Source organism: Callithrix jacchus, chromosome 19 (genome assembly GCF_049354715.1).
Source record: "Callithrix jacchus isolate 240 chromosome 19, calJac240_pri, whole genome shotgun sequence".
In the NCBI taxonomy this organism is placed as follows: domain Eukaryota; kingdom Metazoa; phylum Chordata; class Mammalia; order Primates; family Cebidae; genus Callithrix; species Callithrix jacchus.
In genome coordinates, this window is record NC_133520.1 from 10086672 (window position 1) to 10108084 (window position 21413).

Below are 21413 nucleotides of genomic sequence, written 5' to 3' on the forward strand. Positions count from 1 at the left end.
TGAAAGAGCTCCAGTGGCCAGAGCTGCAACAATTGAAGCAATGAAATAAAGAGTATTGAATTATAACACAAAGTATAAGTTAAGTATCTATAAGTTGATACTAATATAAATAAATAATGGAAAGAATAAGGGATTGGGGAGATTAAATAAATCTGCCTGCAGAATAAGTCCAAATAATTTATATAAAGCAGTTACTCTGACCTCAAGGAGGTGGAGCTTAACTCCCCACTCCTACAGTGTGGACTGCATATAGAGACTTTCTTCTAAATAGTCTAGTATGGAAAGGGGAAAAAATACTAACTTTGCAGTGGAAAAACCTCACAAACTTTACATCAGCCAGGTGGTCAAGATTAACATCAATGGTGATAATTCACATTAATAGTATATACACTTTATATGACGTAATGAAAAGAGATGCTTTAGTTTTTTAATAGTTTCTGACAAACCACATAGCCTCAGCCAAAGCATGAAAAAAACAATTTAAATCTTGATTGAGGGACATTCTTCAAATGCTTTCTCAAAACTGTAAATGTCATCAAAAACAAGGAAAGTCTGAACTACTCTAAAGGCCTAAAGAGACATGACAAATCAATGTAATATGGCATCCTGTATGGGAGATATTGGAAAAGAAAGAATAATACTAGGTAAAAATTAAAGAAAGCTGAACGAAGTATGGGCTTTCTTTAATAAAAATGTATTAATATTGGTTTATTCATTGTAACAAATCTACCATTCTAACATAAGGTGTTATTAGGTGAATGGCATGTGGAGTACATTGAACTCTCTGTCCTATCTTCACAATGTTTCTGTAAATTGTAATCTATTATAAAATAAAAAGTTAATTTAAAAATGAAAATAAATTATAAGAGGATATCAGTATCCTGAGTAAATTGATTTTTAAAAATAAAAATTTAAATATATATTATATTAATCTGTTACTAGTTATATATACATATCATGTTGGTGTTTTAAGGGGATATGAAATCCAACAATAATATTACTTTTATTGAGCACAATACTAGAACTTTGCAAGCATTTTCTTACATATCAAAAAAACCTGCACTGCAAATGCTCTTATGCTAAACAAACTGAAGTTATTTTTTTTTTCTAATTTCAAAAATAGTGGGAATATACCCACTTCTGTTTTCCTTCAACATACACCATTTCCAATTTTGGTTTCTTTTATCCTTTCTTTTCTCCACATGGTAATCATCTTACAGATTATCTTCTGCATCTGAGCAATATGTAAAGCCTTTATAGTTTCTAAAGTCAACAGTAATATAATTCAATTCAATTAAAATTATTGTTCACTACAAATAAAATGTATTTTCCTTCTTTTAAAAAAGAATCTAATTTTCTTTTTCATATTCTATCCAGTTATATATAGTATATGTATATAAAATAATACACCTTGTCATCAGTGGTTTGCAATAATGCCTTTCTTGTATATGAATCTTGTATGCATAAGTGAATCAACATATTGTTTTTTCTGTTACCATGGTCTTTGTACTTATGTACTGATCCTGCACTATTTTAACCATAAAAGCTTGGTGATATGTTTTAATATCTGGTTAAGTTATTCTTCATTTCTTGCTTTTCTTTTTCTGGGATTTCCTAGCTATTTTTGGTTTTTTATTCTCCCTAATGAACTTTATAGTTTATTTGTCTAGTCCCATAGGGGAAAAATGAGCCCAAAGGCATATTTAAGACTGTGTTAAAAACAATTTATTATATTTCAAAATAGCTAGAAGAGAAGATTTGTAGTGTTCCCAAAACTAAAGTAAACATTTGAGGCAATAATATCCCAATTACCCTAATTTGATAATTGCACATCATATACAAGTATAAAAATATCACCTGTTTCCCCCAAAATATGCACACCTAATATATATCAATACAAAAAAACTACCAGTCATGGAAAAAGGCACAAAATCACAACATTTAATGAAGATAAACAGCAATAAATCAAACTGATACTGAAAAAAATATTTCATTATATTTGTAAATTAGGAAGACCAGCCTGACCAACATGGAGAAACCCAATTTCCACTAAAAATACAGAATTAGCTGGACGTGGTCGCGTATTCCTGTAATCCCAGCTACTCGGAAGGCTGAGGCAAGAGAATCACTTGAACCTGAAAGGCAGAGTTTGGGATGAGCCGAGATCATGCCATTGCACTCCAGCCTGGGTGACAAGGGCAAAACTCCATCTCAGAAAAGAAAGAAAAGAATTTTCATCATCATGATGTTGTCTATAACCATCAAGAACATACAATCTTTCAAGTCTACTTTGTGTCATTTGGAGTGTGTTATAATTTCTTATTTATGTAAATTGTGGATGTTTCTTATTAAATTTATGCTTAATTATCTCGTTTTTAAAATTATTATTATTGCAAATGGGGCATTTCTTCCATTGTATCTTCTTTCATGGTTTTAATATATGAATTTTTATAATTTTATAACACCTTATTTTACTAGATTCTTTTGCTTATGTTAGTTACTGAATTGATACTTTCAGGTTTTTCTATATATACCATCATGTCATCTGCAAGTAGAAATAATTTTACCTCTTTCTTTCTAACTCTTATGTCTTTAACTACTTTCTTTTAGCTATTTCCATTGGCTATTACATCTATGCAATATTAAATAAAAATAAATATATTGAACATCCTTATTTTCTTTGACTTCATTGGAAAAACATTCTAGTGTCTGTATATTAAATAAGATGTTGGCTTTGTGGTTGAAAAATGCATAAATACAAACATACATATGACACACTGAATGACACAAAGTAGGCTTGAAGACATAGAAAGGTTAAATATGTTCTTGCATGGTAATAATCAACATCATAAAGATGAAAATTCTTCCTAAAATAGTTTACAAATTTAACAAAAAATTTTTCTGGATCTGTTTGATTTATTGATGTTTATCCTCATTAAATGTTGAAATTTTGTACCTTTTTCCATGACTAGTAGTTTTCTTTGGTATTGATATATATTAATTGTGCACATATATACATATGTGCATACCTATATAAAATATGTATATACACAAATTAACTCAGCATGTTAAAAATGATATATAATTGAACTGAATGATCTTTTAACATTAATGGATATTCATGTTAAACTCATGTTTTACATTGATATGTAACTATAAAGTGCATTAACATATATGATTGAATATTTTAATATGAGTGTGTATTGAATTTGTTAAATGCCTGTTCACATTACAAATATGTCATATGATCTTTATCCTTGTCTCTGCTAATTTAATAGGTTACATTAATCAATTTCCTTAGTTCAAATCACCTTTGCTTTCCTGGAGTGAACCCTTCTTTAATAGAATCTGGGATTTTTGATGCTTGCTAATATTTTATTTAAGATTTTCAAATTGATATTCACATATGTGACTGGTTTATAGGTTTTTCTTCCTCAAGGAATGTGACTGTCTTCTTTACTAGGCTGGAAGCTCTTAAGGGTATGTTCAGCAGCAATTCTGTCATACAGGCTGAGTATCAAACAATTCACTTCAATTTTAACACCAACTACCTGGAGTCAGCACAGACCCCACAGCTTAAGGGTCTCAGTCCACCGTAAGACTATCCTGACTTCAAATACTGGATACAAGTCCTGGGCCTTTAGGCTACTTGTAATTCTGACCATAGTCAAGGGATTCCATGACCTACCTTCAGTTTTGATGATTTTCTAGAATCACAGAACTCACAGAAGTCACTGCAAGCACTGTATCATATCGCTAAATCGAAGATACAGATAGGGAAAGATACTTGTTGAGGAAGTAAAGAGGATACACAGCCTCCATGTTTTCTGGAAGCATACCTCCTCCTAGAACATCAGTGTTTTCACCAACCCAGAAGTTTCCTGAACTTCGTTGTTTTGGAGTTTTATCTGGATGTTTATTACATAGGCACAATTTGCTAAATCATTGCCATGTGATTGAGATCAGTCACCAGCCCCCTTCTCTTTTCTGGAGGCCAGGAAGTGGTGCTGAAAGTTCCAGCGCTCTATTCCAGTGCTTGACATTGTTTCTGGAGTGGCCAGCTTCTCCCTGGAAACTGTGTAACCCCACCATGAGTCAGCCTGTTAGCCTAAGCTCAGGTATGGAACAAACAGGCTCATTATGAATAACAGAAGACACTTTTATCACTCAGAAATTTCCAAGTGGTTTAGAAGCTCTCTGCCAAGAACTAGAAACAAAGACCAAATATATATATTTTTATTATACCACAGGGATCATACTGTGTATTTTTTTTAGTGCCTAGCTAATATTGTGACTAGTACCAGTAGTGGGTGCAAATAATTATATATTAAATGAGTGAATACAAGAGTGAATGAGCTATATTAGTGTCAACTAAGCTGTGGTTTATTTCAGGGAGGAAATTTGAACTTGCTCCAAGTACATGATATTTGGGTATGTTAATTCATTGAATACCCTTTAAGAGCTTCCCAAAGCACAGGTTACTGCAATCCAAGGACTTGAAATCCTGATTTAAGAATTACCAATATGAGGATATTCATCAGAGTTTTCACTGTTACTTATCAAGTCTACAGTTATTTGAAAGCATGAATATTGCACTGATTAAAGGCAGAAGACATTTGGGATAGGTCCAAATATCAGATTTTCTTATTGCACAAGTACAGATTAAGAGGGTTTTTTAAGTTCTATTTTATTTTATTATTTTTATTATTTTAGAGACGGGGTATCAATATGTTGCCCAGGCTGGACTCCAACTCCTAGGCTCAAGCAATCTTCCAGCCTCAGCCTCCTGAGTAGCTGGGACTACAGGCATGCCACTGCACCCAGCAGACATCTTAAGCGTTTTTAATTGTATTTTCTTTAAAAGTTTTAAAATCTAGATTATAGATTATCTCTCTCTCCCTGTGTGTGTGTGTGCATATATACATATGTGAGTGTGTGTATATATATACACACATGGGAGATTATATGTGCATATATAATATGATCTCTCATGTATCCCAGTGTGAAAAGTTCTAGTTTTCAGATCAGACAGTTTGAGAATAAAAAGAATTCAGTTGGATAGCCATACCTGATACTCAGTTAATCCTCCACATTTTTAATCATCTGGATTTTGTAATTCTGTTGTGTTTTACAGGAAAAGCAACTGTGTTGTGTGAGACATAAAACTTTTCAGTTTTCTCATGTTTTATTTTTTCAAGCCTGTTATAGAATTTTTCCATCTGGATGAGTAATGGAGAGGGATTTTTCTCTTCCATTGCTATAATCCCTTCTGTGAATTATTAATATATGTTTTTATTTATAATTCATTACCTTTAAAAAAAAAAAAGAGTCATGGCTGAGCAATATCCAGCTGCACTTGGGCTCATCAAATGTCCCTAAGTATTTTTCAAAGTTTCAGCATATTCCCAAACATGTTTCCATGAACATTTTCCCTTTATTTACAATCCCTTGTATGTTTAAAGGAAATGTAAGCCTTATGTTTCTTTTTCATTTATACTTAACTCATCAAAATGTTTTGTAAAGCAATTTAAATGTCCAAGATTTTTATTACTGATTTTCTAAGAAACAGAAAGTCCTGTTTTGCCAACAAAACCAATGACTAAAGTTTGGGTCAGAATTTGAAATCAACAAGGTTTGAGTAGGTTCTAAACTTGGCAAATGTTGCTCTAAATCACAAATGAAGATTGTTAGGAAATCTTCATTTGCTGACTACAAAAAGGCAGTTTCATGAGCAAAATGATAATTACAGGCCTTACTGCTCAATTTCCTTTTGCTAGTATCTAGCTGTGGGCCAAACTATAGTTTTTCAGAAAGTATAGAATACACATACAAACCATGTGGGGATATTGTAGAATGCACCTATCAGCTAACACGAAATTTAGTTTGTGGGGAAACATTAAGGAACTAAATTGTTCCATATCTTCATAGAAGTTTTCATGCTAATTCAATAAATGAGTAAGATTGAGGCAACATAGAGATGCTTCACTTATTTAAAAGTTCAGAGGCCAGGCACGGTGGCTCAAGCCTGTAATCCCAGCACTTTGGGAGGCCAAGGCGGGTGAATCACAAGGTCAAGAGATCGAGACCATCCTGGTCAACACTGTGAAACCCCGTCTCTACTAAAAATACAAAAAATTAGCTGGGCACGGTGGCGCATGCGTGTAATTCCAGCTACTCAGGAGGCTGAGGCAGGAGAATTGCCTGAACCCAGGAGGCGGAGGTTGCGGTGAGCCAAGACTGTGCCATTGCACTCCAGCCTGGGTAACAAGAGCGAAACTCCGTCTCAAAAAAAAACAAAACAAAACAAAACAAAAAAACTCAGAATGCTTCTCAAATCTTTTAGCACATTTTACATAGGCAATCAATATAGCAACTCAGATTAGTCTTGGCTAGTCATTAAATCAAACTAAGACTTTGATTTTGCAACAATATTAACAGATCAAATGAGTATATTGGAGGGTAAAGCAGAAACACTTCCCGAGCTGTTTGGAAATTTAAAAATACTGCTTTTTATGAAGCATAATTATCTTTCGGTTTCTTCAAATCAGTAAAATAGTTTTTGACTTATTAACCAAGGCTCTTAAGCAAATAGTGAAGACATTTATTATTTTATAAATTTGGGGTTTAGGTTTGTGATGACGCTGGGAGTTACATTATCATTTTTAAAAGTTGTACATGTACATACCTGATTTCAAACACTGGTTCAGCTATTTAACTACACTGAGCTGATTTTCCCATCTTTAAATAGGAAAAAAAAATCCCCTTTTCAGAGTTGCTGTGTAAAGGCAGGTGTTTAAGAAATGCAAGTTCTCACAGCATGAGAGCTCATAGTATCTGGTGATGTTCAAGCCTGGGTGAGACCGGCACCTGAAGGAGATACTGTAGAGATGGGTATCACACTTGATTTCCAGGCATGTTCCAACACTAGCCTATTCCTTTCTGACTCCTTCACCAGGTACATGTTTATAATTGTTTTTTTTTAAGTGTGCCCTAGACTCCTAGAGCATCATTGTGACATATGATGTGTAATCTAACAACCCACTAAACAGCTACTAAAATTCGTTTGAGAAACCACATTTGTCGTTTTGACAGAGAAGTTAATACTTCAAGTAAGGGTGTCCCTGTTTTAATAAGGCATGAAAATAATCCAGAAGGAGGCTTAGAAAAGTGTGTTAGTCTCAAAAAAAACCCCACATATTAAGTACCCCAATGCTGGCTAGAGAAGACTATAGCTCATGGGAACTTTTTGTTTGTTGTTGTCTAGGATTTTTAAAAGCATTAGTTCATTATAAAACAAAACAAAACAAAAACAACTTTTCTTCATAAAAGCATAGGAATAGAATAGATTCTAAAAGGAAACAGGAAGAGGATGAACACGGGACACACACGCCACCCCCTTCACACTCCCAGGACAACCTTGAAAAGTCAGTCACAGCCATTTTCACCACTGAGCTCTTGCTGAGCCTCAACATTATTTACAATGTCTCATTCCATAAAGTTATGATAAATCTATTGGCGCTAACAAGTGCGCTTTTGTTTTTAATCTAGGCCATTCTTTTATTCAAGAACTATTCTTAGACACACCATTATCAACTTCATCCCTAACATTATTAGAAAAACAAATTGCGTCTCTCTTAATTGTAAAAATTCTCAAAGGAGAAATTCTACAAAGAAACTCCTATTTGGAAGTTGACATAGTTTACTCTAATTGGCCACCATAACTAGTAACTATCATGAAGAGACTAGCAAGATGAAAGAAAACTGGATCTGTCTTGACAAGTATGAACTTACTATGAAAATGTATAAATACAAATGTTCTTATTTGTATAAAAATGAGAACTTCTTGCTGTTATATTTGTTGCATGAGATACAACTCTTCATGACAATGATGAATGGTGTTGGTTGTTTCTGATAGGTAGTTAAAAAGAAGTTTGATGAAAAAGGCCATTGAAGCATGGAAAACAAGAAACTGCAAAGGAAAGAAAAAAAGAATCGTTTTTACTACCTGAAAATTGAAAACTCACTACCTCAAAAAGACCAAAATCAAAGTGTAAAGACAAAAAACACTAAAAAAAGTAATAGTTAATTCAAAATTAGAAATATGCTTGCTAAATAAATCTCACTAAAAAATCAATAAGATAAAACAATACTATAACAGAAAAATGAACAAGGAACATGAATGACTGCACAATTCACAAAGAAATACATTCATAAGTGATTTAACATGTCTAGCTTCTTTAATAATAAAATAATTTCAAATTGAATGAGCAGTAAAATGCATTTTCACATATTCAATCAATCAGAAAGGTTTACATGTGATTGTAACCAGCATTGTTAAGTGTGCTAAACCAGAGACTGGATAGCTTGCTGGAGAAAAAGAGAGCTTACTTTTGAAAGTCACTTGAGAAGTGTTTCAAGGAGCTTTAAAATGTTAATCCTTTTAACTCAGTATTTCAAAATCTAATAAATCTCCTTATAATCAGAGATAATAATCAGTGGAGGTTCACAACAATACTATTTACAGAGGTGAAAAAATGAAAACTATCTAAAATGGCCAATCAGGGAAATTTTCAACACAGAAGAACACTCATGTAATAGGATATTATAGACCTATTTAAAGTGATGTTCTTAGCATTTTTCAGCTACAGAGGCAATGATGGTGGTGTGTGTTCAACTGGAAAAAAATCAGGTTAAAAAGCTTTACTGTAGCTAACATTTGCTGACTATTACATGACAGATACTTGTCTTATTTATTCTCTAAAATATCCTCAGGTGATATGTGCTATTTTTATTACCATTTTACAGATAAGGAAACTGAAGCTCAGAGAGGTTAAGTGACTGGCTCAAAAACACACATGTAAAAAGAGGCAGAATCAGAATTTTCCCCCATGCAGTCCAATTGTAGAATCTGCATGCTTTTCAACTCAGTCTTGCCTCAATTTTTTAACCATTAACAAAATTATATGTGTATGTTTAATACAAAACATGTAAATACATAAAAAGGAGTGAAAGAAAACACAGTATACTATTAATAGTGTATACCTCTCTGCAGCAAGGTTTTTTACTTCTTCTTATTTTATATTTTTCAAAATTCTCAGATAAATATGTATTAATTTTATATTCAAAGACACAATATTAAATATAAACAGAAAACTATAATTCCAGCCTAGCGTATTTGGATATTTGTGTAATTGTGAATGTCACATGCTTATTCATATTCTTTAATTCTAGAGTGGAGAAGGAGCAGTTTTTCCATTTCCCTGATCAAAATTGAGTGAAGTTGACAGCAGGATTGCAGAAGTGGAAAGACCAAGGTAAGGGAAGCAGGGCTGGGAATTGCTGCTATCTGTTTGTCATTAGGATTTGTTTTTCTTTCCCTCTAAGACCTAAATGTCTTTTAATTGCAAGTCAGCTGATTCTGTAACTGAAAAGTTGAGTAGCAGATTACATGCAGCCTGCTGTTACTGTAATGAGGAATGATTAGGGTCTAGAACAGTTTTCTCTCTTGCATGGAAAAAAAAAAAAGCACCAATTAGTATTAATGAATCATTGCTTGAATAAGGCAGCCAGGTCTCTAGTTTTCCCAAAATACGCGAATGACTTCATTTTGCACATGACATTTTGTTTTCTTCTTCTTCTTCTTATTTTAGTTGCACTGTTTATAAATGAAATCTTTATATATAAGGACTATCTAAAGTTTTTAGATATACTGATCAGAAACAATGATTAAGAGTATATTTAAATTTCTTACACTAAATATGAATGTACTGAGGCTGAAAACAAGGGCCTATTTTTGGTTACATATCTGAATTAAACCTGTATGCTCTTATTTTGGTAGCTTATCAGGGATTGATTTTACTGTCTGAATGAAAGGAGACGGGAGGATACCATTTGTCAGGGACTGTTGAAATAGTCATGCTGTTCATTTGTGGTGTGTGATGTAAATTGTGTAAACCTTTTGGGAGTTAATTTGGTATATTTGTCCAAAAGCTTAAAACATGTTTGTACTGTTTGATAAAATACAAGCATTTCTAGAAATATATAACAAAGAAATAATTACAGGCACACAAAAGATTCATAGTTACAATATATAAAGTTGGAAACAGCCCAACATGAATAACTAGGGATTCCTGTTACAGAGGAAGAAACTTTCTTCTGTCTTGTTCATGGCAGTATCCAAAGTGTCAAGTACAGGAGCTGGCTGGCATGAACACATGCATAGAGGGTGCCAGCCCCATACCAGCCAGTGCTCTGCCCCAGTGCCACCACCACTGCTGATACAAACACACCCATGGATGCCAGTAGCCCCGCACCCCTTTCCCATGCCACTCTGTCACCACCACCACTGCAAACCCCCTGATGGAGGCCAGCACCCATGTGCCTGCCAGTGCCACACCTCAATCAGTAAGGATCTACCCTTCCATGCTGCTGCTGTTGGTGGTACTTGCAAATGATCACAGATTCCACTACCATTGCCCAATGAAGCACTTTGCCTAGCACCACCCATCAGAGTGTTGTGACCAGTGGTCTGGGAATACCTCAGCCCCAACAGTACAGTAGATCCCTAACCTCAAGGGGACAGAGAACAAAGCCAGGGTCCTGATACCAACTCCCCAGAGTTAGAGCATCCAGCCCAGGAATCCTGAGCTGGGGTTTGGCCCTGCTAAACGATTACAGAAACAAATACAGTCAACTAAACCCATTTTATACCACAGTCAAACCACCAAGGGTATAACAAAGGTTAAATTAAAAAAAAGAACCTATCCAAAAGACAACAACTTCAAAGATGAAAAAACATCAGCCACGAAGATGAGAAAGAACCAGCATAAGAACTCTGGCAACTCAAAATGCCAGTGTCTTTTTCCCTCTAAACAATTGTACTAGTTTCCCAGCGATGGTTCTTAACCAGGCTAAAGGGGCTGAAATGACAGAAATATGATTTGGAATATGAATAAGAATGAAGATCATTGAGATTCAGGAGAAAGTCAAAACCCAATCCAAGGATTCTAAGGAAGAAAAATAAAATGATACAGGAGATGAAAGACAAAATGACCATTTTAAGAAAGAATCAACCTGATCTTATAGAGCTGAAAAACTTACTCCAAGGATTTCAGAATACAATCACAGCAATTAATAACAGAATTGACCACGCTGAGGAAAGAATCTGGGAGAACAAAAACTGGATCTAAAAAGTAACTCAGTCAGAAAAAAATAAAGAAAAAACAATAAAGAAAAAGGAAAAAAAATCTCTGAGAAACATGAGATTATGTAAAGAGACCAAACCTATGATTCATTAGTTTCCCTAAAAGAGAGGAAGAGAAAGCAAACAACTTAGAAAACATATTTTAAGATATTATCCATGAAAATTTCCCTAATTTCACTAGAAAGGCCAATATTCAAATTCAGGAAATGCAGAGAACCCCTGAAAAATATTACACAAGAAGATCATCTCCAAGACACATAGTCATCAGATTCTCTAAGGTCAAAATGAAATAAAAAATGTTAAAGGCAGTTAAAGAGAAGTGGCAGGTCTTCTACAAAGGGAACCTCATCAGGCTAAGAGCAGATCTGTCAGCAGAAACCCTACAAGCCATAAGAGATTGGGGGCCTATATTTAGCATTCTTAAATAAAATAATTTCCAACAAAGAATTTCATATTCATTAAAACTAAGCTTAATAAATGAAGGAAAAATAAGATCCTTTTAAGGCAAGCAAATGCTAAGGAAAGTTATTACAACTAGATCTGTCTTAAAAGAGGCCCTGAAGGAAATACTAAGTACAGAAAAGAAAGATCATTACCAACCACTACAATAACACACTTACATACATAAACCAGTAAAACTATATAGCAACCACACCAACAAGTCTGCCTAATAACTGTGTATTAATAATAACAAAATGACTGAATATAGTCTTCATATATTAATACAAACCTTGAATGTAAATGGGCTAGCCCCAATTAAAAGGCACAGAGTGGTAAGTTGGATAAGGAAGCAAGGTCCAATGGTATGTTGTCTTCAAGAGACCCATCTTACATGAAATGACACTTATAAGCTCAAAGAAAGGGATGGAGAAAAACATACTAAGCAAATGGAAAACAGAAAAAGCTGGAGTTGCTATTCTAATTTCAGACAAAATAAACTTTAAAATAATAAACATAAAAAAGACAAACAAGAGCATTACATAATAGTGAGGATTCAATACAACAGGAAGACCTCACTATGATATACATATATGATATATATATACTTCTTGTTGTATGTTGTATACACACACACACACACATATACACACACGCAACACCCATATATACATACAACAATCTGGATAGAGGCACCCAGATTCATATATCATATAATATGATATATGAATACATCATATATGAAGCTGGGTGCTTCTATCCAAATAGAAACACCCAGATTCATAAAGCAAGTTCTTAAGGACCTAAGAAAGAGACTTAGATAACCACATAATAATAGTGGGAGACTTCAACACCCAGCTGACAGCATTAAATCATCAAGGCAGAAAACCAACAAAGATACTCGGTGCCTGAACTCAACACTTGGTGAAATGGAATTAATACTCATTCACAGAACTCTCAACCCCCAAACAACAGACTATACATTCTTCTCATCTGCACATGGCATGTACTCTAAAATCGACCACCAAAAAAAGGTCATAAAACAATCCTTAGCAAATTCGTAAATAACTGAAATCATACCAACCACATTTTTGGACCACAGAGCAATAAAAATAGAAATCAATGCTAAGAAAATCACTCTAAATCATGCAATTACAGGGAAATTAAACAACCTGCTCCCGAAAGACTTCTGGCTAAATAATGAAATTAAAGCAGAAATCAAGAACTTCTTGGAAACCAGTGAGAATGAAGTAAAACATAGCAGATTCTTTGGGACACAGCTAAAGTAGTGTTAAGAGGGACATTTATAGCAGTAAAAGTCCACTAACCAAAAAATTAGATCACAGATTAACAACCTAACACTCGAACAAGAGAAACTAAAGAAACAAAAGCAAGCCAACCCCAAAGCTAGCAGAAGAAAGTCTAATATCCAGAATTTATAAGGAGCTTAAACAAATGTATAAGCAAAAATCCAAACAACCCTATTTAAAAGTAGGCAAAAACAACCCTATTTAAAAGCAGACACTTTGCAAAAGCATGAGACCAACAAGCATATGAAAAAACATTCAACATCACTAAACTTTGGAGAAATGCATATCAAAACCACAATTAGATTCCATCTCATACCAATCAAATGACTATTACTAAAAAGTCAAAAATGCTGGCAAGGTTGTGGAGAAAAGGGGATTCTTATATACTGCTGTTAGGTATGTAAATTAGTTCAGCCATTATGGAAAGTGTTTGGCTCTTTCTCTAGGAACTTAAAACAGAACTACCATTTGACCCAGCAATCCCATTGCTGGGTATATACCCAAAGGAATGTAAATTGTTCTACCATAGAGACACATGCAAGTGTATGTTCATCACAGCACTTTCCACAGTAGCAAAGATATGGAATCAACTTAGGTGCTCATCAGTGGTGGACTGGATAAACAAAATATGGTACATGTAAATCATGGAATACTAGGCAGCTGTAAAAAACGAGATCATAGGAGGCTGAGGCAGGAGAATTGCCCGAACCCAGGAGGTGGAGCTTCTGGTGAGCCGAGATCGCACCATTGCACTCCAGCCAGGGTAACAAGAGCGAAACTCCGGCTCAAAAAAAAAAAAAAAAGATCATGTCCTTTGCAGCAACACAGGTGGAGCTGGAAGCCATTATCTGAAGCACATTAATACAGGAAAAGAAAATCAAATATTGCAAGTTCTCACTTGAATAAAGAGATAACATATAATTAATAAAAGTAATTTTCTCTGAAAATATTTAAGAAAAAATTAAAAATTAAGTTAAAAAGGCAGGATAAATCAGTATTGCAGTATGTTAAGCTTATTTAAAGTAAATCTGTTTCTACAATTTGCATACTTTTACATGCCAGTGAACATTTGGAAGGGTACAGAATAAAATGCTAACATGAGTTGCTCCTGGGAAACAGGGTCAAGATTGTGAGACAAGAGAGATAGATTTACTTTTAATATATAAGTTTTGAATTATTGGTCCTTGTTCCAGGCATGTTCTTTTCAGTTTTAAAAAGCTGGCTAAAGTGTATATGTATTTTTCTCTGTATGTAATATTTGAAAATTGAAAGTCAATTTGAAAGTTTCATACCAAGATAAAAATATTATAGTTTCTGTTTTGTAGAATTACTGTGGAATTTTTTTCATCAAGCTCTTTTGGTGTTTTTCTAATTTACTCAATAAGCATGCCTTACATTATAGTAAGCTTTAAAAGTAGTTAAAAGACACAAAGATGTAAGTTGAGGCAAATGATCTCCATATACAACAGCTTGCTTGAGCTGTGGATTATAATTCCTGGAAGGAACAGGGATGATACAAAGAGAACATTTGTATTCCTGAGGCTCAGAGAAAGTTTCTCATGCTAACAAAATGTGATAAATCTCTAGGTTTTATTGGAGAATAGAGAACTGAGGGAGAAGAAGAGATTTTAAAAAGGTTTTATAGCTTGATACAGGTTGGTACCTCTACATCCCCTGCTGGATCCACAGCACTTAAGGAACTCTGAACTCTTTGCTGAGTGCTGTAACAAACAGCAGAATGTGGGTAGGGGACTGAGATTGAGCAAAGAGATGGGAGTGAAAGTGGAAATATGGAGGCAGAGTGAGGGTGACAGAATGGTCTGTGTGGGCCATGACCCTAGGGAGACATTGTGACCTGCTATAGTATTAATCTATTCTTACACACAGTGATTTGCAAGGCTCTCCAGAGTAATGCATACCATTGTGATTCTCTTCTCTAATTATAGCTTTATTGACAACATGATACTCATCCCGGAGGATATTGGCAGTCTAATTCCCTCCTGGGCAACACAGTTGTCCTTATGCAAACACTTTGGTGACAGCAAAAATGCTAAGTTTTCAGAGTTGTGAAAAGGGAAAGATGCAGTGAGCTTTGTTATTGCTAAGCAAGACCTTCATTGCCTCCTCTTTGTCACCTTACTTTCACTGCTCTGCCCAATGCACTCTGGCTTCTGGCTGCCCCAAACATTACTCAGCTGTAGCTGATCTCATCCTGGTCTCAGTCACCTCTAATTTTCAAGCTGGAAAATGGCATTTTAAATTCTTCATCTTAGTGGATCACTCTGAACAATTTGGCAGACCACTGCTGACCACTTTCTTGTTTTGAAAACTAAAGAGAGGTGTTCCCAATTGGTCCAACACCAGTTCTTTGCCCATTCTAGATGCTTACTCTGGGAAATCTGAAACACTGAGATACAACTCCCATATATCCTTTCAAGTCTCCACTGCATCCTAGTATGTCTTCTTAGTTCAAGGCTCATAGTTCTAAATACATAATGGTAGTGTGATCCAAAAACCTTACAGACATTCAAATCTCCTATTTTTAAATTGTGCAAATTATCTTCCAGCAAATATACTTCTCTATTTTTATTTCTTATTAATTGCAAGAATCATCTCCCCAGTCTTCCAAGCTAGAATGCTAGAGGCTTCCTTCTCTCCTCTGTGTCTTCTGTCCACTGCCTTACTCTAATCCACCTGTATATCACAGGGGTCACCATCTGGCCTCAAACCATATCAGCTTCCTACCACTACTCCTGAGAGTTTAAGATTCAGCCCCACTGACCATCTCTCTGGCCCCTGAAAACATCTCATTTTGTAATGACACATGATGCCCTTAAATATGTTCTTTTATCTGCCTGAAATGACATTTGCTGACTTGTTCAACTGATGGAAATGTACTTGTCTTTCCAGAGTTATGTCACATATACCACCTGCTTGATGTCTTCCCACATCTATACTTCAGGAAGAATTAAATATTCTTGCAATTCTGGTTTCACAAAATATCATATATAGTTCTATTAATTTTAAAAAAAATTTTTTTTATTGCATTTTAGGTTTTGGGGTTCATGTGCAGAACATGCAAGACAGTTGCATAGGTACGCCCATGGCAGTGTGTTGTTCTATTAATTTCTATTCCATTGTGTTTTCATTGCTCCTTTCATGACTTTATTTTCCATAGTTTCATTAAAACAGGAATTAAATCAACTTGAGAGGCTTTCCAAGAATATTAAATAGATGAAAGTGATGAAAGAAAATATGTAGATATGGAGGACAGAAAACACACATCTAACTAAGCATTCGGGTTATTTTTTCTCTGCAAGAACTCAAAATAACAGGAAGAGAAGAAATAACATAATTACAGAAAATTTTGTGGAGCTGAAAAATGTTTACTTATGAAATTGGAAAACCTCAGCACATTCTTGGCAATACTAATAAAAAAGAATTTGCATGTTATTTGGGTAAAACATAAGATAGCAAGAAGAAACAAAACATCAGACTGATTTTCATTTTTCTGCCATAGTTATAATTTTTGAAGGAGAAATGTTGAGATATAAGCATTTTATTCACAGACAATTAGTGTTTCCTATGTGAAAGCAATAGAAAAATATCATCAGATAGGCAAGGGTTCAGAAAATATGTTGTAAATATTTTGAAAAAATGTCATAAGATGTAGTTCATCTTAGCTGTGCTATGAATGAAAATAAATGCTCAAAATAGGATGAGTAAGGATGGTGGGTGGCCCGTCTGAAGCAGCTGCTATGGGGACACCAGCTGCAGCAGGGGAGGTGTGTCCAGATCCACATACTAGGTGGAGCCTGCCAACAAAGCCAGGCAGGAGTCCCACCCCCTACTGAGTTGGCAGGGTAGGAGCCCTGCCCTGCCAGGTGCAGCTGCAGCCACCCAGCTGCAGCTGCAGACTGGGTATCTGTGTCCTCTCAGAGACCCAGGAACCCCACCCCAGCCCCTGCAGGCTCAGATGTGCCTGCTCCCTCTGTCTGGCCTCTCCCTGCTCCTGGCACCCACTCTGAATTTGGAGCAAAGTTGAGGCCAGTCCAGGTGCTGTCATGATCTGATCAGGTGTACTTGTGCTTAGGGCAGTGCTGACATGCCAGTCCCCTACCACCTGGGTCCCCTCTGGACTTTGGGAACTGATAAGCATGGGAGAGAAGCTAAAGGGGTGCTGAGGGCAGCTTGGCAGGGGCCTGCAGGTGTCTCTCAGCACAATCAGCCCAGGCGCCATGGGTATTATGGACAGCAGGTTGATGGGAACAGGAGGCAGGAGGGCTCCTGGGTGGAAAAAGACAAGTCCCTGGTGAAGTCCTGCCTTTAAGCCAGGGACAGCCTGAAGCTGGGTGGCCAGTTTCATGAACTGGAGTGAGAACTTACGGTGTTTTTTCTGGGCTTCCCATGGCTGTCCATGAACCTGTCAGCATGCACTTCCTCCCATCTGAGCCCATAAAAACCCCAGACTCAGCCAGACTTGGAGAGAGGTTGGGATTACCAGCTGGGAGAAGGAGCTACCCACTTTGGGTTTCCTTGACTCATTAGGTCCAACTGCCTGTTGGAAAGGAGCTAGGAGCTACAGACTAGAGGTCTCTTCTTGTTGGAGGGTCTCCTCTCCACCAAGAACTAGACACTCCTTGAGATGACCTGCCTGTGGAAAGGAGCTGCCCACTTCAGGTCTCCTGAGAGCTGTTCTATTGCTCAGTGAAGCTTCTCTCTGCCTTGCTGACTCTCCAGTTGTCTGCAGAACTTATTCTTCCTGGATGTGGAACAGGTTGCAGATGACAAGAAAAGAAGAGAAGAGCTGTGACCCTTTGGGGAGCCCAGACCTTAGGGGCTCTCTGAGCCAGGGCTGTGACACCCTCTTCGGGGCTTTGTGGTTCCTGATGTCTCCAGGCTTCCAGGCATGACTGTGTTCCCCTCGTCCAGATGTGGATGCCCACAGCAGAAGCTGCATGCAGTACCTCTGGTCCAGCCACAGCCTTGAATAGAGCTGGCACATGTACTGGCACCTGGAGCTGCCCACCCCATCACAGCCACTGGTGTGCTTGGTTGTATGCAGTGACAAGACTCTGCACTGCTGCACCCCTCACCACTTTGTGCCTGCTCACCCTTGTCAGGTGTGGGATCCAGGCCAGTAGCATGAGCCAAGTGCAGCCTGCTGGGCTGAGTGGGTAGAAGGAGCCCAGCAGGTGTGAACAATACTCAGGTGGAAGACACTGCCAACCATAGAGGTTTCCAGTTGGTAAAGCAACACTCCAGGGATACTCTGACAGTAATATTATAAAAGGACTGATAGATTAGCCCACAAGACTATCACCAGCTATGATGCACTGTTGTCACAAAAGTTATAATAATGATTTGTACCTCAGGATCACAAACGTTCGAAATGATCATCAAAATGAATTTTAAGAAAGCATGTAGCATGTTAATGGCTTTCATAGTGGTACCTGGTTAAAAATTAAACTAAAACAATTGTAAGTTCTTTAATTTATTCTTGAAATAAACTGGTGATTTGGTGCACTTATTCCCAATGTAACAGAAACATCTCTGTTAGAATGTATCTCCAGATTTATGATTTCTATTAAATAATATTGCTAAATAATATTACAACTATCTTTTTTTAGTACTGTGGTAGAGACTGTTTCATTCAGTAAACCCGTAATAACCTTTTCTTAGTCACACAGCAAAACTGTAGTTTCCAGGTTCCTTGCTTTAGGTATTGCCACATGACTGGGTTCCAGAACAAATAGAAGATTCTGGAGGCTGGACTGACATCCAGCAGTTCCAAGTTTGACCCATACAGAACATGGAGTCCTCTCTTTACTTACCTATTGGCTGAATGGAGAGGAGTCCAGGCATACAGATGAAGACAGAGCCTCAGATATAAAGAAACTTTGTAACTGAATGACTGTGTAGAACAGAGCCCCTCATTCCACTGTGAATTTTTGAGTGTTAAGCCACTGAAATTATGGAAACACTTGTTAAAGTTTCTGTTTAGTCTTACAAATACAAATACCTGAAAAATCAATAAAAGTAAGATCCAGGCCTGGATCCCACAGCTGCCAAGGGTGAGCAGACACAAAGTGGTGAGGGGTGCAGCAGTGCAGGGTCCTGTCACTGCATACAACCGAGCACACCAGTGGCTGTGATGGGGTGGGCAGCTCCAGGTGCCAGTATAATAAAAGTGTCATTATGGTTGTGGGTTTTAAAAAATGCTGTTCTTTTTCCATTTGTTCTCTATATTCTATAGTTCCTTTTATTAGTAATTTAAGTGAAAAAGTCTAGAGTCTTGCATATGGCACTAAAGTATATTTATTTTATATCATCTCAATTGCTCTGTGCTTGAGCTTCTTGTCATATGTTTTTCCTCTTCTTTAGAGGTCTTATCACAGTGCTAAATATGTGGTAGCAGTTTAGTAACTGACAGTAATTTATCTTATAATTGAAAGACTTACATATTTTGCAACTCGATATCAAAGGTTTCCTTCTGGGATGTTAAGGATTCAACTAACAAATGCTGAGTGCTCACTTTGGGAAAGTACAGTTGTGACACTGGAGGTATGATCGAGAACAAAACGCTGTTCCTAATGTTAGAAAACTTACATTCAATGGGGAGATAGACAAAGGACAGACAAGCAAATAACAGATAATAGAATTTCAAGGAGCAATAACATCTATAGAAAAGAAAAATAAAGTAGAGTTAAAATGGGGAAGAATTCTAGGTGAGTGATGAGGACTATTCTATTTTAGGCAAAAGCGATGCGTTAGCAGAGACTGTAGAGTGATAAAGAAGTATGTCTTGGTAATTTTGGGAGAAAAATGTCCCAGGGAGATGGAGCCGCTGGTGTAAAGTTCTCTAGGCAGGAAGAAGCTCAAAATGTTCATAGGAGAATGAGTTTGACCATAAGTTACAAAAAGAATGGGAGGAGATAATATCAGAGGGACAATGACTTATGGGCCATACCAAGGAGTTTGGACTTTATACAAGTACTAAGCAGTGTTAGAGTTTCTTTACACATAAAACCTCATTTGATTGTTACAACAAACCTGAAAGTTTCAGGTTGCAGTTTCAGATAAAAAGAAGATGGTAGGAGAATTTAAGTAGCATACTCCAAAGAATAAGATAAGTGAGAAACAATCTGGATTATATACCAAACCTGATTGGCTCCAAAGCCTGTTTTTCAAATAACCACAGAAAAATACTGCCTCCAGATTTTGGCTAAGCCTTTCAATGTATGTACAGTACCTCGAATATTCAAGATTGTGACCAATCCTCTTCTAAATCTTTCTGGTACTCTACAGCATTTATTCTTCCTTAAGGAAAGTCAAAAGTTTCTCCTTCACACAAGAAAGTTGGAGGAATTTGCTGTGAATCAATAACAACCAATTTCTTTCCCTTTTTCACTAGGGCATACGGGGGTTTAGGGGGTGTATTAGTTTGCTCTCACACTGCTATACAGAAATACCCGAGACTGGGTAATTTACAAAGAAAAGAGGTTTAATTGGCTCATGGTTCAGTGGGCTGTACAGGAAACATGGTGTTGTCTGCTTTTGGGGGGCCTCAGGGAGCTTTTACTCATGGTGAAAGGCAAAGTGGGAGCAGGTGTCTTATGGCAGGAGCAGGGAAGAAAGAGAGCGGGGAGGTGCCACACACTTTTAAACAGGCAGATCTTCGTGAGAACTCTATCACAAGACAGCATCACATGAATGGTGTTTCTTTTTCTTTTCTTTTTTTTTTTTTATTGCCTCCCGACCCCCCCACAAATGGTGGTAAATATTCATGAAGGATCCACAACCATGATCCAATTACCTCCCACCAGGCCCCACTTCCAACATTGGAGATTACAATTCAGTATGAGATTTGGGTGGGGACACAGATCCAAACAGCACCAGCAAGTTTGTTATAAAATTTTACATTCTGTTTTTGTGCTATTAAAAAAAAAAAAACAGTTAACTATATCCTGGGTTATATGACCTCCTTAGACACAAGAACAACCTGGTGAATTCAGTGCCTATGTTAGCATTTATATTTAGGATAGTGCTGACAGCCAAGCCAAGTCGTACTACTTTTTTGTTGGGTTAATGGAGGTGGGGAGTGAGTGGCAGCCAGCACTGAAGTAATAACCACCAGAAAAATGAAGGGTAAGCAGTGTTTAGGTGGCCAGTAGGAATGAACGTTTTTCCGTACTTCAACTGAAAAAGGCATGAGAGAACAAAGCCATCACAGGATACACACGTCCTCCATGTCTGCCTAGAAGAAGGTGAACTCGGCTATCACTCTACAAGCAGCAATTTAGTTTTAGCAAAACAACCCTAGTTGTTATATTAAATAACTGTCTGTTTGAATTGTAGTGGTCCTGAAGTTTTACCTATTTTGTAAATTCGTTTTGGTTTTATAGTTGTAGAGAGCTATAGCATTAATAATTTATACCTGCTTTATGTTACTAAATATTAAG

The 21413-nt window shown here is 36.5% G+C and overlaps 1 long non-coding RNA gene across 9 annotated transcripts in view; it reads left to right on the plus strand.

Annotated features, from left to right (window-relative positions):
• LOC103789190 (uncharacterized) overlaps positions 1–21413 on the plus strand; it is a 542478-nt gene that overhangs the window by 200610 nt on the left and 320455 nt on the right. For all 9 annotated transcript variants that reach the window (XR_013529722.1, XR_013529724.1, XR_013529725.1 and 6 more), the window contains one exon: positions 9232–9314. This is a non-coding gene — a long non-coding RNA (uncharacterized LOC103789190). The remainder of the gene's footprint in view (positions 1–9231; positions 9315–21413) is intronic.